This window comes from Sorghum bicolor, chromosome 8 (assembly GCF_000003195.3).
Source record: "Sorghum bicolor cultivar BTx623 chromosome 8, Sorghum_bicolor_NCBIv3, whole genome shotgun sequence".
NCBI classification, from domain to species: domain Eukaryota; kingdom Viridiplantae; phylum Streptophyta; class Magnoliopsida; order Poales; family Poaceae; genus Sorghum; species Sorghum bicolor.
Genome location: NC_012877.2, coordinates 32,765,500 through 32,783,537, shown reverse-complemented (window position 1 = coordinate 32,783,537; position 18,038 = coordinate 32,765,500).

Genomic DNA, 18,038 nt, shown 5'->3' with positions numbered 1-18,038 from the left:
CATCAACGGAGTTGACAAAGACGTCATACTACTTCGCCTTTTTCCATTCTCACTAGAAGGGAAAGCGAGGAAGTGGTTCTACACTCATCAAGATAACATCAACAACTGGACGAACTTGTCAGATGCCTTTCTATCAAAGTTTTTCCCTATAGGCAAAACAACTGCCTTAAGAGGAAATATTGTCAGTTTCCAACAGCAGAAGACAGAAGCCATTTTAGAAGCATGGGAGCGTTTTCAAGGATACATATCAGATTGTCCTCACCATGGAATGGCTACATGGTTACTTATGCAGACCTTCTACCATGGATTAACACAGAAGGCTCGTGAGTGCCTAGATGCATCTGCGAAAGGATCATTCTTGGAGCTTACAACTGGAAAAGCAGAGATACTTTTGGATAAGATAGCAGAAAACCAAAGCTGGTTCCAAGATAAAGCTCAACATTGTCATCAAACTGAAGAAATACCAGAAGAAGTAAATGCATTATCAACTAAGATGGAAAATTTGCTCCATTGGATTGACCAGAGGGCTAAGTTCAAAGAAGATCAAAGGGCCATTGAGACAGCATACAAATATCAACCAACTTCGAGTCAACCCAATAGCAAAGGTATGAATTCAGGTAATATTTTCAAGCAACTTTCATTAAAAGAGATAATTGCTCAACAAACCAAAATTAATGATGAAGTTAAACAAAGGCTATATACAAATGAATCATCTCTAAAAGATATATAGAATAAAATGGATTTTCTACTAACTGCCTTTGATGAGCAAAACACTCTTAATAAAAGGGTAGAGCTTAAATTAATAAAATTAGCTGCTGCACTGCCTGTTGCTACTAACATTGAGCAGGTAAAGAATATAACTACTAGAGGAGGCAAAGCTACCAGAGATCCACCATACCCAAAAGAGAAAGAAAGAACATCAGCACCAGTGCAACCAGCAGTGATAGAAGAAGAAAGCCCAGTTGAAGCAGAAGATCTGCTCCAACCACCAAGAACTGGAGAAATGAGGAAATATTTTTACGACACCAACTATTTGCCATTTCCCAGAAGAAACAGAGGACTGCAGTCGGATGAGCAGTTTGGTAAGTTTGTAGAGGTCATTCAAAAATTATATGTCAACATACCTCTGCTCGATGCCATACAGGTACCTACATATGCAAAGTACATCAGAGATATTCTTAACAAGAAGAGACCACTGCCCACCACTGAGGTTATCAAGCTGACAGAAGAATAGTGCAGCCATCCTCAACAAGCCACCAAAGAAGAAGGAAGACCCAGGATGTCCCACTATTGATTGCTCGATCGGAAACCAACACTTCAACAATGCACTTTGATCTCGGAGCAAGTGTCAGTGTGATGCCAGCATCAGTCTACAAAAAGCTTGATCATGCAACCTTAGAACCAACATCAATGTGCCTACAACTAGCGGATCAATCGGTTCGACACCCGTTGGGCATCGCCGAGAACATTCCAGTCAAGATCAGAGATTTCCTGGTGCCAGTAGACTTCATAGTACTGGACATGAGTCCTGACTCAAAAGTGTCCATCATCCTTGGAAGGCCATTTCTGAGCACTGCCAATGCCCACATTGATGTCGGAAAAGGAGAAATCAAGTTCAATATAAACGGTCAAGAAGAACACTTCACATTCAAACCCAGACCAGAGAGAGACTCTACAGTGAAGGAAGTTCATGAAGAACCACTGGAAACACCATCTCCAGAGGAAGGAAACTCAGAAGATTAAAAGATTTGGAGGTCCAGCTTGGGGGACCTAAAAATCCCAAACCCTCACCGGGAGGTAAATCGGTATTTATCCGCATTATTAGTTTTCTCATATTTAACTTCTTGCATAATTAATTCTTGCATTAGTCATAGCATAATTATAATAATCAAAAAGCCCCATATAAATAATATTTGTGGTGTGTAACAACCCATATTTATTAATTATTGTGGAGGCACAAAAAAATATTTTCCATTATCATTTTCAATTAGTTTCAATTCTCATAGATTTTCCTGCATTATATTTATTTATATTGATACTCTAGAAGCATGACCCACACTCTTTGGGTCCCACATGTCATACACTTCACCTCACATACATCCCATCACATAATTTCATCCACCAATATGTTTCCACTCACCTGACATCTTCCCACCGTCCAACCACCACCAACACAATATTATTCTGCGTGAGATCAAAGCAAGGACGCAAGTGGAGAAGGCACACCCAGGATGGGCACCAGGAGTGGGCGCCCGCCCACCTACCTTGGGTGCCCGCCCTGTCCCCTGCTCAGCCTATAAAAGGCCACCTCCAGCTCCCTTTCTCTTCACACAAACACTTCAGAAAACCACACACAACTCAGTTTCCCGAGAAGGAGCTTTTGTAGTGAAGAGAAGAGAGTAGAGAGAAAGAGGAGAGTGGAAGGGAAAAGTTGGAGTTCTTTTGAGAGAATGATTGTCACCTAGCAAGTAGTGATCCCGTTGTCGAAGCGGAAGTAAAAGTTGTTTAGGGGGAAGCTCTACTAAAATAGAAACTTGTCTTGAACGATTAACCCCCGAACTACTGACACTCCGGACAACTGACCACTAACATTTATTCTCACATTTTCCACCAGTTGTGTTTTTGCCAACTTTTGTTTGCAGGATGTTTAAGAAGGTGAAGAATGCAGGGAAGGCTCTCAAGAACATTGGAACAAGGAGTTCATCCCGACACTCCTCACAGCCATCAGAGATGAACGTCGACCCGACACCCACACAAGCTCCATCATCTTCATCAGGCCAGCAAGTCAAGGTCCTTCTCAATATAGGAGACCTTGGACTGAAGACCCGAAGAGAGAAGGAAGTCTATCAGCAACTGAAGAACAAAGATTTCATTCACACCCCTACTATCGATCCAATCCTACTACGAGAAACAGGTATGGACACTGAATTTGACTTAATTTTTCAAATGATGGGTTGGACAAATTTTTGGAATATAACCGAACTGGGTTCTCGTCTTCTCACCCTCGAATTTCTTTGCACCTTACAATACTATGAGGGGGGAATTGTTTTTCGGATGTTCAAACAGGAAATTATGTTATCCTGGAGAGAGCTGAGCGACCATCTTGGTTTCTCTTCAAGATGCATCCTGAACATTGACTCCGATTTACCCAACTTTGAGAGACACCAGTTTTGGAGAGAAATATCTAGAGATAATTTTTACAGTCAAGCCGGAACCAGTGACATGGAACACCCCACTCTTAGGATGTTTCACAAATGGCTTGGGTACAATCTTTTCTATCGTGACGATATTAGGAAAGTAAGAGTAGGAGATTTACAGCTTTTATATGCTGCTATTAGTAAAGTACCTACTTCACCTGTTACATTATTAGTTTCACATTGGCTTAGTATACCTAGTCTTCAGGGACCAGTAGGATGTACTTCACTTATCACTCGTCTAGCCACTAATCTTCACTTACTAGAAAATTCATCATTGGACTTCATAGAAGAATTAAGAATTTATCATGGCTATGACACATTTAGACAAGCTCGGATGTTAAAGAAAGAGGGAAATATAATGTATATGCTGTATGATGATAAAGGCAAGATTCGGTTACCTAACCCGAACCTTGGCCTCTACTCTGTGCAAAACTTTTTGATTGAGATTGCAGCAACACCAGTGAACCAGAGAACTCCACAGCGAGTGGCATCTGAAAGGATAACCACTCACCGAGAACGCACTTGGTATGGAGCTGACCCTGGACCAGAAGAAGCAGCGCACCTGCATTATTGCAATCCACGAGTCCTTCGAGACCCATGGGCTCGGCATGCGCAACCACAAGAGCCAACGGAGGAGACATGGCCGGAGAGCCAAGATCACCAGTGGACAAACCCGCCTTTTCATACGGGCAGGTACTCCACTGATCCATATGGAGCTTCAGGATCCAGACCTCCACCACAATTTGATGCAGGACGATACTCCGACGCCTCCTACGCTTTCACGAATGACTACTATCAAGAGGCCGGTGCTTTCTTCACTCGTACCGACAACACCCACCTCGACATCCAGAACACGCAAGCAGAACATGGAAGACTCCTGGAAGAACAACAAAAATGGAACCAGGACCATGCCGCTGCAGTACAAGAGCTGAGACAAGATACAACAACAATGAACAACAACATCACAACCATGATGCGGTTCTGGAACATCGGGTAAGACCGACGTCAACATCCAGCTTGGGGGAGTTCCTCCCTAAATTTATCAAGTAAGTTTTTATTTGCTCTTCTTATTTATTCTTTTCTATTCTAGTATTTTATTTATCTTAAAAGGAAAACTTAGAAAACCAAATAAATATTTTCTTGCTTTAATTTACTGCACTTTATAAACATGAAAACAAAATAAAAAGAGTGTGTAGATAAGTGTGCTTTATTTTTCTGCTAAGTTTAATCTCTAAAAAAAATAAAAAGACCAAAAAGATGCATGATGGAAATGATGAACAGCTGCTTGCTTACTTACAAGTACCTAGCTTTTATATTAGAATTCTTCCAGGAATTACTAAAACTAAAATTACTATCTTTGGGAAGCATAAAACTAAAGTCTAGGTAAGAGAAAGACATGATATAAAGTTGAGCTACTGTTTATCTTGTTCCTACTACACTAAGTTCTGGAGATTTATTTTGAAAACTTACAAATCACATGATGAGTTCCTAGCATTGCAAACCACCTACCACAGCCATACTTGCTATAACATCTTTTACTATATTCACATTGAGTTTGATCGAGCTGTGTAGACCCTTAGGAGCTTTTCATGTGGTTAAATTAAGATATTCACTTGCACACATCTACCACAGCATTCATCACCAATCATTAAAATTGCTAAAAATATTTTCACTCACTGTCCCGAATATTGTTATTCTCTCTCTCTTAAAAGATTCAATGCAGAAGAGGCATGGGTTATGCAAAAATATGCGAGGAAATAAAAAGGGGCAAGTGCCCGGAACCTCGAAAAAGAAAGAAAAAGAGTGAGACGAGAGGTAAAAATGGACAAATGTCCGAAGTAGAATTAGGGGTACAAAAATGCCCACTCGAGAGGAAAAAAATGGACAAGTGTCCGACAGTAGAATTAGGGGTATCTACTACCCACCTGAAAAAAAAGAAGAGAAAAAAGATAGCCCATGTTCTCCCAAAGCAAAGATTAGAGAAGAGGAGAGATAGCAATATGAGGAGCAATGAGAACCAAATTTTATTAACACTTATGCATTCTCACCATCATTATCATTTACTCCATCACACATGCACATCTTGATTTAATTATATGCTGAGTTCCTTTGGATCCATGGCTCGATTAGACAACATATGTATGAGCTGTTTTCCACTCCTATAAGCTCCACTTAAATATTCCATTAGCTATAGGTAAGTGACATTATGGTAAGGATCCACAAATACCACATATAGAGAGACTTGAGAGAATCATTGCTGGGAACTCTGAGTTTTATTTTAAAAACTTATAAAAAACTCTAGAACAAAGGTGAAGTATAGACAGGGGGGATAGTGCTTGACTTAACTATTTTTTCTTTCGATTACTTAAGACTTAAGTGCAGGTGCTAAACTCCATAACACTTCACTATAATATGGAAGAATTTTTATGTAAAAGCATGTGTGCCTGTCAGGAAAGAAAACATCGAAGCAACTCCTGATCCATCTGAGTTTAGCTGTTTGCTCAGGGACGAGCAAAGGGTAAGCTTGGGGGAGTTTGTTGACAGTCCTTAAGTACTAAAATTAATAATCAAATAAACATGAAAAAGGATAAATATAAAACAAACATCTAGAATTAGGGTTTTATCTGACAGAATTCCACGAGCTTTGGTGTTTATCTATTTCTGCAAGGGTTTATCAGAAAATAGGGAGAGAAGGCCCACATGTCATGTTTACAACGAGATAATTACGTGCCGCGCAATTTTCCTCAATCTAGAAGGATCCAGAAGCCACGGGAACGAACGGGACGCGAATCGGGCTCGAGAGCTGGGCGGCCGCCCACCCCCCTTGGGTGCCCGCCCTGGCCAAGAGGCCAATCAGGACTCTGCTTCGGGGCAAGACTCCACCGACCTAAAGGATCAATCTAAACCATACAATCTATGTCGGTTTGATCCAATGGCTCACGTTCACTTGAGGGGACTATAAAACCAGACCCCCTGGCCCCTAGAGGAGGAGAGGAGAAATCATTATTCAGAGGTAGCCATCAAAGTTAGGGTTTAGATCTCTCTCCCACAGAGAATTAGAATTAGCTACTCCCTAATCCTTCAAGTTTAGAGGTTTGATTAGATAGCAATTAGAGAAGTAGAGCAATACGCTCTGGATTCGGATCATCGGTAATAAAGATTGGTATTATTCATATCTTTCTCTAATTCTATTGTTCTAATTGCATTATGTCTCTAATTATTATGTTCTTAGTTTGCTCTAGTTCTATATTTGATATAGTTCTAATTGATAATGAGTTTATGTATAAGTTTGCAAAGCGCTTAGCTCTTGACGCGAGGGAGTTAGGTGATAGATCACATGTGAGCGTGGTGCTTAGATGTTATTTATCTGCAAATGTATCCTATTGGCCGAGTCGTGTGGTAGTTCGCGATAGTGACAGCTTCGTTGATTCTTATATAGTCCACCCTCCGTTGATAGGACAGGCAGAACCGGTATTGTGGAGTAAGTCATGCGATGTTCTGATTTACTTTATCAATGTTCCTTATACATGAATGAAGAGTCTTTTATGCTATATATGATCTTGTAGATAACTAGAGTAGATTATGACTTAGTAGTTAGTAGATAACTTAGAATCCATTCTCTAGCTAATCCGACATCACCTACATATATGAGGAGTAGTCTATTTTCTAATCGCTGTGTTATCTACCCATGAACTTATACTTTATTATCATTATTTTTATGGTTTACCCCCTGCTAAAGTAAGTGACTGTGTGACGAGTTTCTCATTAGTAATCATGTTCTTGCAAGTTTATCTCTAGTCTATGCCTTGATAGATTTTGCCCATTGATTTAATTCCATCTTCTTGAGATCCCCTTGAGCAAAATTATAAATAACGATACCTGGAATACTTATCCTGGTGAAATGCTACAATGAGGTGTTTTATCTGTGCGCTTGCGGATAGAATAGATTATTTTCTAGAGAGCCTTTACATTTATAAATACCTTTGTACACTCTGGCGCCATGCTAGGGATGACAACCTAGTATCTAAGTGGTGTTAGCTAGTGTCAACAGTTCTCATCCCCACTCCTTGCTTGATATGCTTTTAGAACCTTGTCTTACCACTTTTTGGCGTCTTTGAAATAGGAGTTATAGGTTCCTTACCCTTAATATGAAGAGAACGATAGTATCGCAAGTTGAGTGATGTGTGAACCTTCAATGCTTAATTGGTCTGTTATTATGCTTATGCTTGATTTGGATCTTTGTAATGAGTGCAATGATCTTGTGGGATTTCCTCACAATTTCATTAGTTCATAGGCCTAAGGCATAAGGATTAATGAACTAAATAGTTGGGTATGGTTAAAATTCTGTTTCTGTCCCTTGCTGGTTTTTGGAGCAGTCTGTAATAGTTCTGGTGTATCTGAAGATCTGATCATGCAAAGTTTACAAAATTTTTTTCTAGGAATAACTAGACTCCAAGATCTTTCTCTGACCGCAAGAATCACCCTCATAGCTATTATGGTTAGGAAATTACAAAAATCACAAGATGATACAACTGTGCTGCCAAGAATCTGGATTAGTTTTGGTTGCTTACTATTTGAGACAAATATAGCTATAGAATTTGGAAAAGTGTTCTACAGAAAAGATGAAAACAATTTTCTAAGCTTTCCAAAAGTATAAGCTGAAACACAATTGGATAAGTAGAACCAGAGATATGATATTTACACTTGGATGTTTCTGTTCTGTTTCAAAATCTGGACAGATCCGGCATTTCCTATTTTCAGCCAAGTTAAAGACAGAATCTGGGAAAACATGGTATACGAAAGTTGTACAGGATTTCCTAATCTTTCCAAAAATGTAAGGATCATCTCCAGATGAGTTAAGTAGCTCGAGATATAATTTCTGGAATTTACAGCACCTTTGCGGAGACATTATCAGGAAGGATATTATGTTTGGTTGTTTTACCTAAGCTTAAAGACAGAATCTAAGGAGGTCTTCTACAGGAAAGTTGTGGTGAATTTCATAAGTTTTCTAACGATATAAGCTATAACTCTATTGGATTAACAGAATGAGAGTTACACCTGTTTTTCTATGCTGGTGTTTTTTCATATCGCGTGAAAAATTTCAGGATACATGTTTGTTCTCTTGCACAGAAGCTCTTTGGGATGTCATAAGTTCTCAATGTTAGTTAACTTGTCTGGAAAATATGTAAGCTATCTGGTCCCCTAGTTGAATTTTCTTAAGGGGGGTAGCCTAATTCAAGAAGTTACAAGAGAAGAAGTGGTTAATGAGTGGAACATCTACAAGGACATCAAGTGCTTGGTAGGTTGGTTTGTTCAAGATATCATGCTATTTTGAGAGTGCTAATACCAATGGAGGTTTATGTCATTACTGATACTCATGTATTGAGAGTTATGTTATGAGAATCAGATGACACTAAAGTCTACAAAGTTATATATACAACATGAGAGTGAAGCAACTTAAATGTGATAAAGGTATCGATAATTGGAACTTAGTGATGAAACTAACCTTGGATCAAGAGACTCGGTACAACGAATGTAAAAGACTATGATGTGTAGCGTACAAAAAGGATAGGAGAACAAGTCCCTAGTGTCCTCCGATCAATCTCATTTTAAGGGGGGCAGATTTCCCTGTCAGTCCTATGGTTATGAGAACTTCAGGCATAGGGGCTTGGACTGGATGAAGAAATATATTATGGAGATTAAGTGCAAAGAGAAAGTCATAGTTGCAACAACACCAAAGGGAGAGAGAATCAATGTGATGTAGCGGTACAGGCTCTACCCACAGCTACAGTGAATTAGCTGGACGATGATGTTGATCTTCCGGACTGTGTAGTGAATAAGTCTCCCGATGAATTTTCAGACAAGTTGTCAGGTATGCTACCTAACCAGAGACAATGAATTTATTATTACGAATTACTACCTGGCACTGCACCTATAGCTTAAAGGCCTTACAGGATGGGGATAAATGAGTTAAAAAAAACTTAAGAGACAAATAAAAAGAGTTACAAGGAGTTGGATCTTTAGAATGTGCAAAGTGCAACGAAATTGATATTCAAAGGCACAAGCAACTTGGGAAAGAGAGGATGATTGCAGAGAATACTATCCATAGCTGTTTGCTTATGTACTGCTCAATCTCGAGGACGAGATTCTTTTAAGGGGGGTAGATTTGTAATGCCCAAAAGTTTGCAAGTATTTAAAATAGGAGAATTTAATTTAATTTTGTATTTTTGTGCTCATGAAACATAGGAAAATAATATTTTTCATTAAAATAAAACTTATCATAGAACTTAGCCACTTGCTTGTGCATTCATTTTGGAGCATTTATTTTCATTGTATTGTGTGAAATTGATCCAAGTTCAAAATCGTTTTAAACTAATTTGAAAATGGTTTTCAGATTGTCTTGCAAGAGTTTTTGGAATAAAAGAAAAGAATTAAAAAAAACAAAGAAAAGAAAACAAAAGAAAAGAAAAAAGGAAATCTCCCCTTCTTCTGTTTTGGCCTGAAGGCCCTAAACCCTCCCTCACATTTCCGCAGGCCCAGCAGCAGCTTAGCCCAGCGCGCCATCCTCTCTTCTTGCTCTGGCCCAAGTGGAAAACCCCTCCCCCTTTCCTTCTCACCGCGGCCCAAACTCCCTCCCCTTTCCATTCTTCCACTGCCAGTCGGTCCCCACCTGTCAGCGATATCCTCATCTCCTACCTGGCGTCGGGGGCGAGCACGACTCTGCTCCGACCCAAAACACCAAGATCCGCTTCAAATCTTTCGTGGATTTTGGTTCTATAAATGGGATCGGGAATCACACCGCCTTATTTTCCTCCCTGTTTGCATGGACGCGAGCTCCATCCTGCCCTATCCTAACTTGCAAGCGCCACCGCCACCCTGCAGTTTGACACCAAGCGCGGATCAACGTTTCCTCCACGGTTGTGCCTCCGTAAGCTTGATGCCGGGCCTCGTAACGAACTTGCGAAGTCGCCCACACTCCTCTTTCTATTTTTCGTGCTCTATGTACCCGGCTAACCTTCGCCGAACTGCGCAGGAGCCCCGCTGTCCGCCTTCCGCCGTCGTGAGCATTGTCCGGACACTCTCAGTTTCGATCTTCGCTCTAGGCGAGTCCGCATCGAGCTCCTCTACGCTCTGGTGCTATCGGTTCGCTCCCTAGTGCCCTAAATCACCGTTTTGGTCATCGCCGGCCAACTCCGGCCATGGCACCGCCGCGGGCACCCTCAGCTCCGGCCGGCTGCTCTCTCCCAACCCCGATTTAATCCTGACCGTGCAAATCTAATCAAACGGTTCAGATTGATCCATACCGTTTCGTCTGGAAGTTTTTCTAAAGAGCCCCTGCGTTTTCTAGGTTTCAAACCCACAGTCCTTTACGCCTTCGGAAAATACGCTTTGTCCGTTTGAAAGCGTAAACAAATACGTTTTCAGTATTTACTAAATTGCCACTAGATTTGTTTAGCTCATAAAATCTTCATTTTAACTCCGTTTTTGTCCATTCAAATTCCGTTAGATTCGTATTCACGAGCTCTACATGTTAGAAGTATTAAATCTCTGTTTTGAAACTTTTTATTTTCACAGTAGCATTTAATTAATTATTGATCTATAGAAAATCTTAGAAAATTCATAACTTCACCGTTTCAACTCCGATTTTCGTGAACTTTACGTTTGTATGATCGTAGCACTGCATAGAATATTTTTATAAACTTTTATATTTGATTTACCACTGTTTTGTGTATTGTTCTAATTGTAGCCTTGTTTGCTTCGTGTATGATTGGATACATTGGATTGCGTGTTGTTGATTGATGATCGAGTTTAGTCGGTGAGCTTTACATTGGTGATCAAGGTCAAGCTTTTGAAGACCAGCAGCAGGCTCTGGAGAGCTTTGATCAAGGCAAGTATAACTGGGGACCATCCTTGTTACCTACACACTTTTAAATACATATATCATATGCATGTGTCCACCTTGACAGCCCTAGCAAAATCATAGATGCTTGTTATCTAAATTCCTTGTTACCTATTTGGATATGCATTTGGGTAGTTCTTGCTAGTGCTTGAATATAATCCATGATCTTGTAACATGAATGTTTGGATACACAATAAACAATAAAATAAGTTTTCTAGCAACTTGAACATAAAGGGTGGAAAGAACTCTGGCTTTTCCTAGATTGATCTTGACCCTCCATAAGGACTTATCCCTTGGCAAAAGCTGGGACAACTCGTACAACCATGTGGGCTATATGGCTCTGGCTTTAGTCACGTATGAGTAACTTTTCTAACTCGTTAGCGGTTACCCGTGTGGCGCAATTGGGGAATAGCAGACCGTGGATTCCTGAGGGTGAATCACATGGACTGACTAATGTAACCAAGCGGCCCTAACTTGTTTGACGAACCTTTGAAAGACTTCATAGTGAACCCTGCCGGCTTTCCTTGGAAGTGAGCTAAGAGGTCGACGGGCCTCGGGCGAAAGGGTAAATCATGACTCATGGGTAAAGATGTACAACCTATGCAGAGTGTTAAATCTGGTATACTAGCCATGCCCACGGATACGGGCGGCCCGGAAAACTGATGGAATAGACGGACACTGATGAACATGATTAATGAAGATAAATGATGGTTTATTATGTTGTTTATTTGTGTTATTCTAAATTCTTGTATACATTTATCATGTGGTTATGGAATTAATTATGCTACCTTGATATTTGCTATCCAATGATTAAACATGCTATCCACTATTAAAAGCTAAATGCAGTCAAACCAGTGTCAGCATTTTGAGCCTCATGAACCCCTGGTTATACTTGTTGAGTACGATATGTGCTCACTCTTGCAATTTCGCCCACACCTCAGGAGAAGTTTTGGGCTTGTGATCAACCAGTCAGTTGGATCCTGTAGAGAGAAGTTAATACCCGAAGTTTGGAGTTGTCTATCCGCTGTTTTGTTATCAAAGGTTATATCTTTTATACTACGTTCGTTATATAATTTATGCATTGTCTTTTGATATTACCCCTTATTTGTAGCTATTTGTGAGATTTGGCTTCTAAGACTCACATATGGTGCATATCTGGTTTTGTCCTTAAAATCGGGTATTACAAGCTCTAGTATATCTTTGTATCTATTCTTGTAAGACTTATGCTTTAATATATTTTATCTTCTCTATTTATTTTTATGCATTACATTTGATTGATTAGTATAGTTGTTATACTTTAGCATAGGATCTCCGCTCCTATTGAGTGCTCTAGTTATTACGTGTGACTAGAGTAGTAATTCGTAGTATAGACATGGCGTCTAGACTATTAGTTACCTGAGGTTACACCCAATCTAACATATAGTTGTGGTAGCCCTAGGTGGTGACAGCCCTGACGGCTGACGTATTCCACCATGTTAGGGTTGGTGCTTGTAGGACCATAGTTGGAGCTTCCTAGTCCTTTCACACATGTGTCCGTGACTAGTGTTCTGATGTCCCGAAGTGTGATTGTGTGATTGCTTTACCTTCCATAAATTAGTTATTATAGAACCCCAGTAATAGACAAGTATTTAGGAACCTTGCACTCTCCCGTTGTCCTCTCACTTTAGCTATTTACTCTTTTATAATAGAATTCTCCGGTGTGTGTCATATATGCATAATTCCTATCATCTATTATTTACCCCTACTTTAGTCTATTTGGTGTATTAGTTAGTAGATACCTGATGGTAACTATTGTTGACGGTTCTTAAGTATCAATTTTAATTATCAAATAAACAAGAGAAAGGACCAATATGCAAACAACACCTAGAATTAGGGTTTGATCTGACAGAATTCCACGAGTTTTGTTGTTTATCTATTTCTATAGGGGGTTATGAGGAAATAAGGAAGAAAGGCCCACATGTCGAGAATACATAGAGATATCAACGCACCGTGCAATTTTCTACAATCTAGAAGACTCCAGAAGCCACGAGAACGAAGCGGAGGCAGAACGGGGCCTGGCCCAGGGCGCCCGCCCCCCTCTGGAGTCCAGTCAGGACTCTCTTCACGGATCACACTCCACCGACCTAAAGGATCAAGGATAACCGTTCAATCAATGTCGGTTTGATCCAACGGCCCATGTTCAACTGAGGGGGACTATATAAGCAGACCCCCTGGCCCCTGTAGGAGGCACAAGTTCATGATAGAGTTGAGAGGAGCCCTCGAAGGAATACCTCTTCTCTAAATAGACATAGGGCTTAGCATCCAATGTGAGTAGAATTAGATCTTCTAGTTTCTACTAGATTGAGAGAGATAGAGTGGAGGTGTAGATCGGAGGAAGCCCTACCTGTCGGTGTCTACTCTGAGGTTGTACCTGCGGGATCAAGTTCTCCTAACCCGAAGCTTGCTCCTAGGATTCTTTAGTATTACGACTTCTAAATTCTAGTAAGTTCTTGTTTTATTGTTCTTTGATTTATGAGTTTACTTTAATCCCTTCGCGTAGAGTTTAGAGTAATCATCTCTAGCATAGACGTGGTGTTTGGGCAAGGATACTCATAGATATTCCCTGACTAGTTGGACCGTGGTAGTAGCGAGGAACGTGATATTTCCGAGTTACCTTTGCAGACCATATCTCGTTAGCAGGAAGGATAGGGTTTATAGGTGTGGGTTGAACATCCTCTGTGGTTTCTAGATTCCGTAAGCTTCCCCAATAGAACAGTAGATCATCCTTACCAAGGTTAGAAAGAGATTACGGTTGTAGTCTTCTCTATATATCATTCACATCGAGAAACATTCTTTGTAGCCTAAAGGTTAGTAGTAATAGACTGGGTTAGTCAGATGCACTCTTTCTCCTAGTGGTAAAAATATAAATACGGTACTCTGGATAACATCCCGGGTGAAGTGTTCACCGATATCCGTGCGCTTGCGGATCAATTCCTTATTGCGTTCCCAAATATCAACAAGCATTTCTGTTACCGTTGCTGGGGAGAAAGATGGTTTGCTGATATAACCTTGAATCTTACTACTAGCTTGTATCTATACTTTTATATTTTCTTATATTTTATATTCTTTTATTTTCTCTATTCTTACCTTATGGAAAACCAAGATTCTAAATCAATCTATCAATTTGCAACACCTTTGGAAACTGACCTTTTACCATGGGAGTCATCACAGCCTATCCAAACATCCCAGTATAGGTTAAGTTCCAGGTTAATTGCCATGATTCAAAACCTATCTTTTTCAGGTAAGGAAGACGAAAACCCTTACCTTCATATTAGAGATTTTGAGCAAACATGTGATTGTTTTCGCATTGAAGGCATTTCTGATAAAACTTTACATTGGAAGCTTTTTCCTTTTTCTTTAAGGGAAGAAGCTAGACAATGGTATAATCAGAAGGTAAGTCAACAACAAGGTGAATGGGGAGTTTTACGAGCCAACTTTTGTCTAGATATTTATTCCCTCGACCGTATCGGCGACCTTAGACTCAAATTCCTATCTTTTAAACAAAAAGATAATGAAACTTTGGGAAAATCCTAGAAACGTTTTTTCTGATCTTTTAGAATCTGGTCCAAACCTTAATCTTGAAGATCATGTTCTTTTATTTCACTTTTTTCAGGGTCTTCAGAAAGATCATATACAAATGCTATATACAATGTCTAGAGGTTCTTTGTTTCGCATCCCTACTGATGATGCTAGAGTGATCCTAGATAGAATCCTAGAAGCTGAGATGGATAATACCCTTCATGATGAAACCCACGGAGCCGAAGTAGACACTCTGCCAAATTCTCCATCTACTTTAGCTATCCCAAGTTCTGAGCCACAAAAGGAAGAAATTCCACCACCTCATTTCATGCTGGATATAGAATCTGATCTTTTTGCCGATTTTGGAAACATCTCAAACTACCATTCTATTAACAGACCCCAAAATGGCCATTTTAGCATTTGTTTGCCAACTGAACATCAATTGAGAGAGCTTATCTCAGTCATGAGTAGCGAGTGGTTGGAGGAGTCAGAGCTTTCCTCTGATGTGATCCGTTTGGACACACCCTCTATAACTATATGCTGTGCTTATGATTCTGATCGGTTTGATGCTCTCTGTAATCTTGTTGTGGGGATCAACATTATGTCTGAATCTTTTGCACTTAAATTATTTAAAAATTTGGTTTTAACCCCCACAACAAGGGTCATAAAGGAATCTTCGGGACGATTAGTCCTCAGTCTTGGAATTATTAATGTCCTACCTTTATTGGTAGAAGGCTCCATGGTTCGTTTGAACTTTTATATCTTTGATACATGGGACTTTGACCTGTTGATAGGACAACCTTTTAAAAGACTCCTTTATGAAGGTCATACTGGAAAGCTACACATTTCTTTTGGAAAAACTTTTAAATTTCCCATAACAATTTCTCAATCCTTAAATAATAAGGCCGAGTCATATCTTTTGCCTGACCCTATGGAGGAGGTAAAGGCTGCATCTCTAGAGTTTTTAGAAGAACCAGACTTAGAAGACGAAGCTCCTTTATTCATAGAAGAAGAAGCTGAACCATCTGAACCTGAACCCTTAGATGAGTTTGCAGAAACGCCTAGACCTCCCATAGAGCTTAAAACTTTACCACCCAGTATTATTTATGCTTTCCTAAACAATAATCCATTGTTTCCTGTGATCATTAGTGATAAACTCACTCAGGAGCAAACTCTGCGATTAATGACCATTCTTGAGAAACATCACTCAGTTTTTGGCTACTCACTCCAAGATCTTACAGGAATCAGTCCTATGATTTGTACCCATCGTATTCCAACAAATCCTTCTGTTTCACCTTCTCGAGAGCCCCAACGTAGACTTAACAACATGATGAGAGAGGTAGTTAAAAAATAAGTTATAAAGTTGCTGCATGCAGGGATTATGTATCCTGTGCCGCACAGTGAGTGGGTAAGCCCAGTTCAAGTTGTGCCTAAAAAGGGAGGTATGACTGTCATTATGAATGAAAAGAACGAGCTAATTTCACAACGCACCATCACAGGGTGGTGGATGTGCATAGATTATAGAAAACTAAACAAAGCCACGAGAAAGGATAATTTTCCTTTACCTTTCATAGATGAGATGCTAGAGCGATTAGCGAACCATTTGTTCTTCTGTTTCTTAGATGGATATTCAGGGTATCAACAGATCCCGATCCATCTCGATGATCAAAGCAAAACCACTTTTACATGCCCATATGGAACTTATGCCTACTGTAGAATGTCTTTTGGGTTATGTAATGCACCAGCTTCTTTTCAAAGATGCATGATGTCTATATTTTCTGATATGATTGAAGAGATTATGGAAGTTTTCATGGATGATTTCTCTGTTTATGGAAAAACTTTTGATAGTTGTCTTGAAAACTTAGACCAGGTTTTGCAAAGATGTGAAGAAAAGCACTTAGTCCTTAATTGGGAAAAATGTCATTTCATGGTTAGGGAAGGAATAGTGCTGGGACACCTAGTGTCTGAAAGAGGTATTGAGGTAGACAGAGCAAAAATTGAAGTAATTGAACAACTACCTCCACCTGTGAATATAAAAGGAATTCGAAGCTTCCTTGGCCATGCTGGTTTTTATCGCAGATTCATAAAAGATTTCTCATTCATTGCTAGACCACTTACTCTTTTGCTAGCCAAGGATGCTCCTTTCGAATTTGATGATGCATGTCTAACATCTTCTAATTTATTAAAGAAAGCACTCATCTCTGCACCAATCATTCAACCCCCTAATTGGTCGTTACCTTTTGAAATTATGTGTGATGCTAGTGATTATGCTGTGGGGGCAGTTTTGGGACGAACTAAAAATAAGAAGCATCATGCAATTGCTTATGCCAGTAAAACTTTGATAGCACTAAAAAAGAGCTTCTGGCTGTTGTCTTTGCCATTGATAAATTTAGATCTTATTTAGTTGGAGCAAAAATAATTGTTTACACTGGTCATGCTCACTAAAAAAAGATGCTAAACCTCACCTGATTAGATGGATCTTATTACTTCAAGAATTTGACTTAGAAATAAAGATAAAAAGGGAATAGAAAATTCTGTTGTTGATCACTTGTCTAGAATGTATTTTAAGAATCCACAGGAAACCCCCATCAATGATTCACTCCGGGATGACATGCTCTACGGGATTAACAGGTCTAACCCCTGGTATGCAGATATTGTTAATTTTATGGTTTCACGGTATGTACCACCAGGAGCAAACAAGAAGAAGCTTATTCAAGAAAGTCGTTCACATATATGGGATGAGCCATACCTCTTCTGAGTATGCTCTGATGGCTTACTCAGGAGGTGTGTGACCTCTGAGGAAGGATGGAAGATCATCGACAGATGTCATTCATCACCATATGGAGGTCATTATGGAGCATTACGTACACATTCAAAGATCTGGCAGTGTGGATTCTACTGGCCTACAATGTATGAAGACACGAAGCAATATATCAGAAGATGTGGGCCATGTCAAAGGCACGGAAACATAAACACAAGAGATGCCATGCCACTCACCAACAACCTTCAGATCGAGCTCTTTGATGTCTCGGGAATAGACTACATGGGTCCATTTCCCCCATCAAAGAAGTGTGAGTTCATCTTGGTGGCAGTTGACTACGTCTCCAAGTGGGTAGAGGCACTACCTTGCAAGCATGCCGACAACATCAGTTCAAAGAGGATGTTTGAAGAAATTATATTTCCAAGATTTGGAGTCCCCAGATTAGTGATAAGTGATGGAGGAGCACACTTCATCGACAAACGCTTCAAGCAATATCTATCAAAACATGGAATCCGTCACAACGTCGCTACCCCCAATCATCCTGAGACAAGTGGCCAAGCAGAGACTTCCAACAAGCAAATCAAGAATATTCTTCAGAAAATAGTGAATGAAATGGGAACGG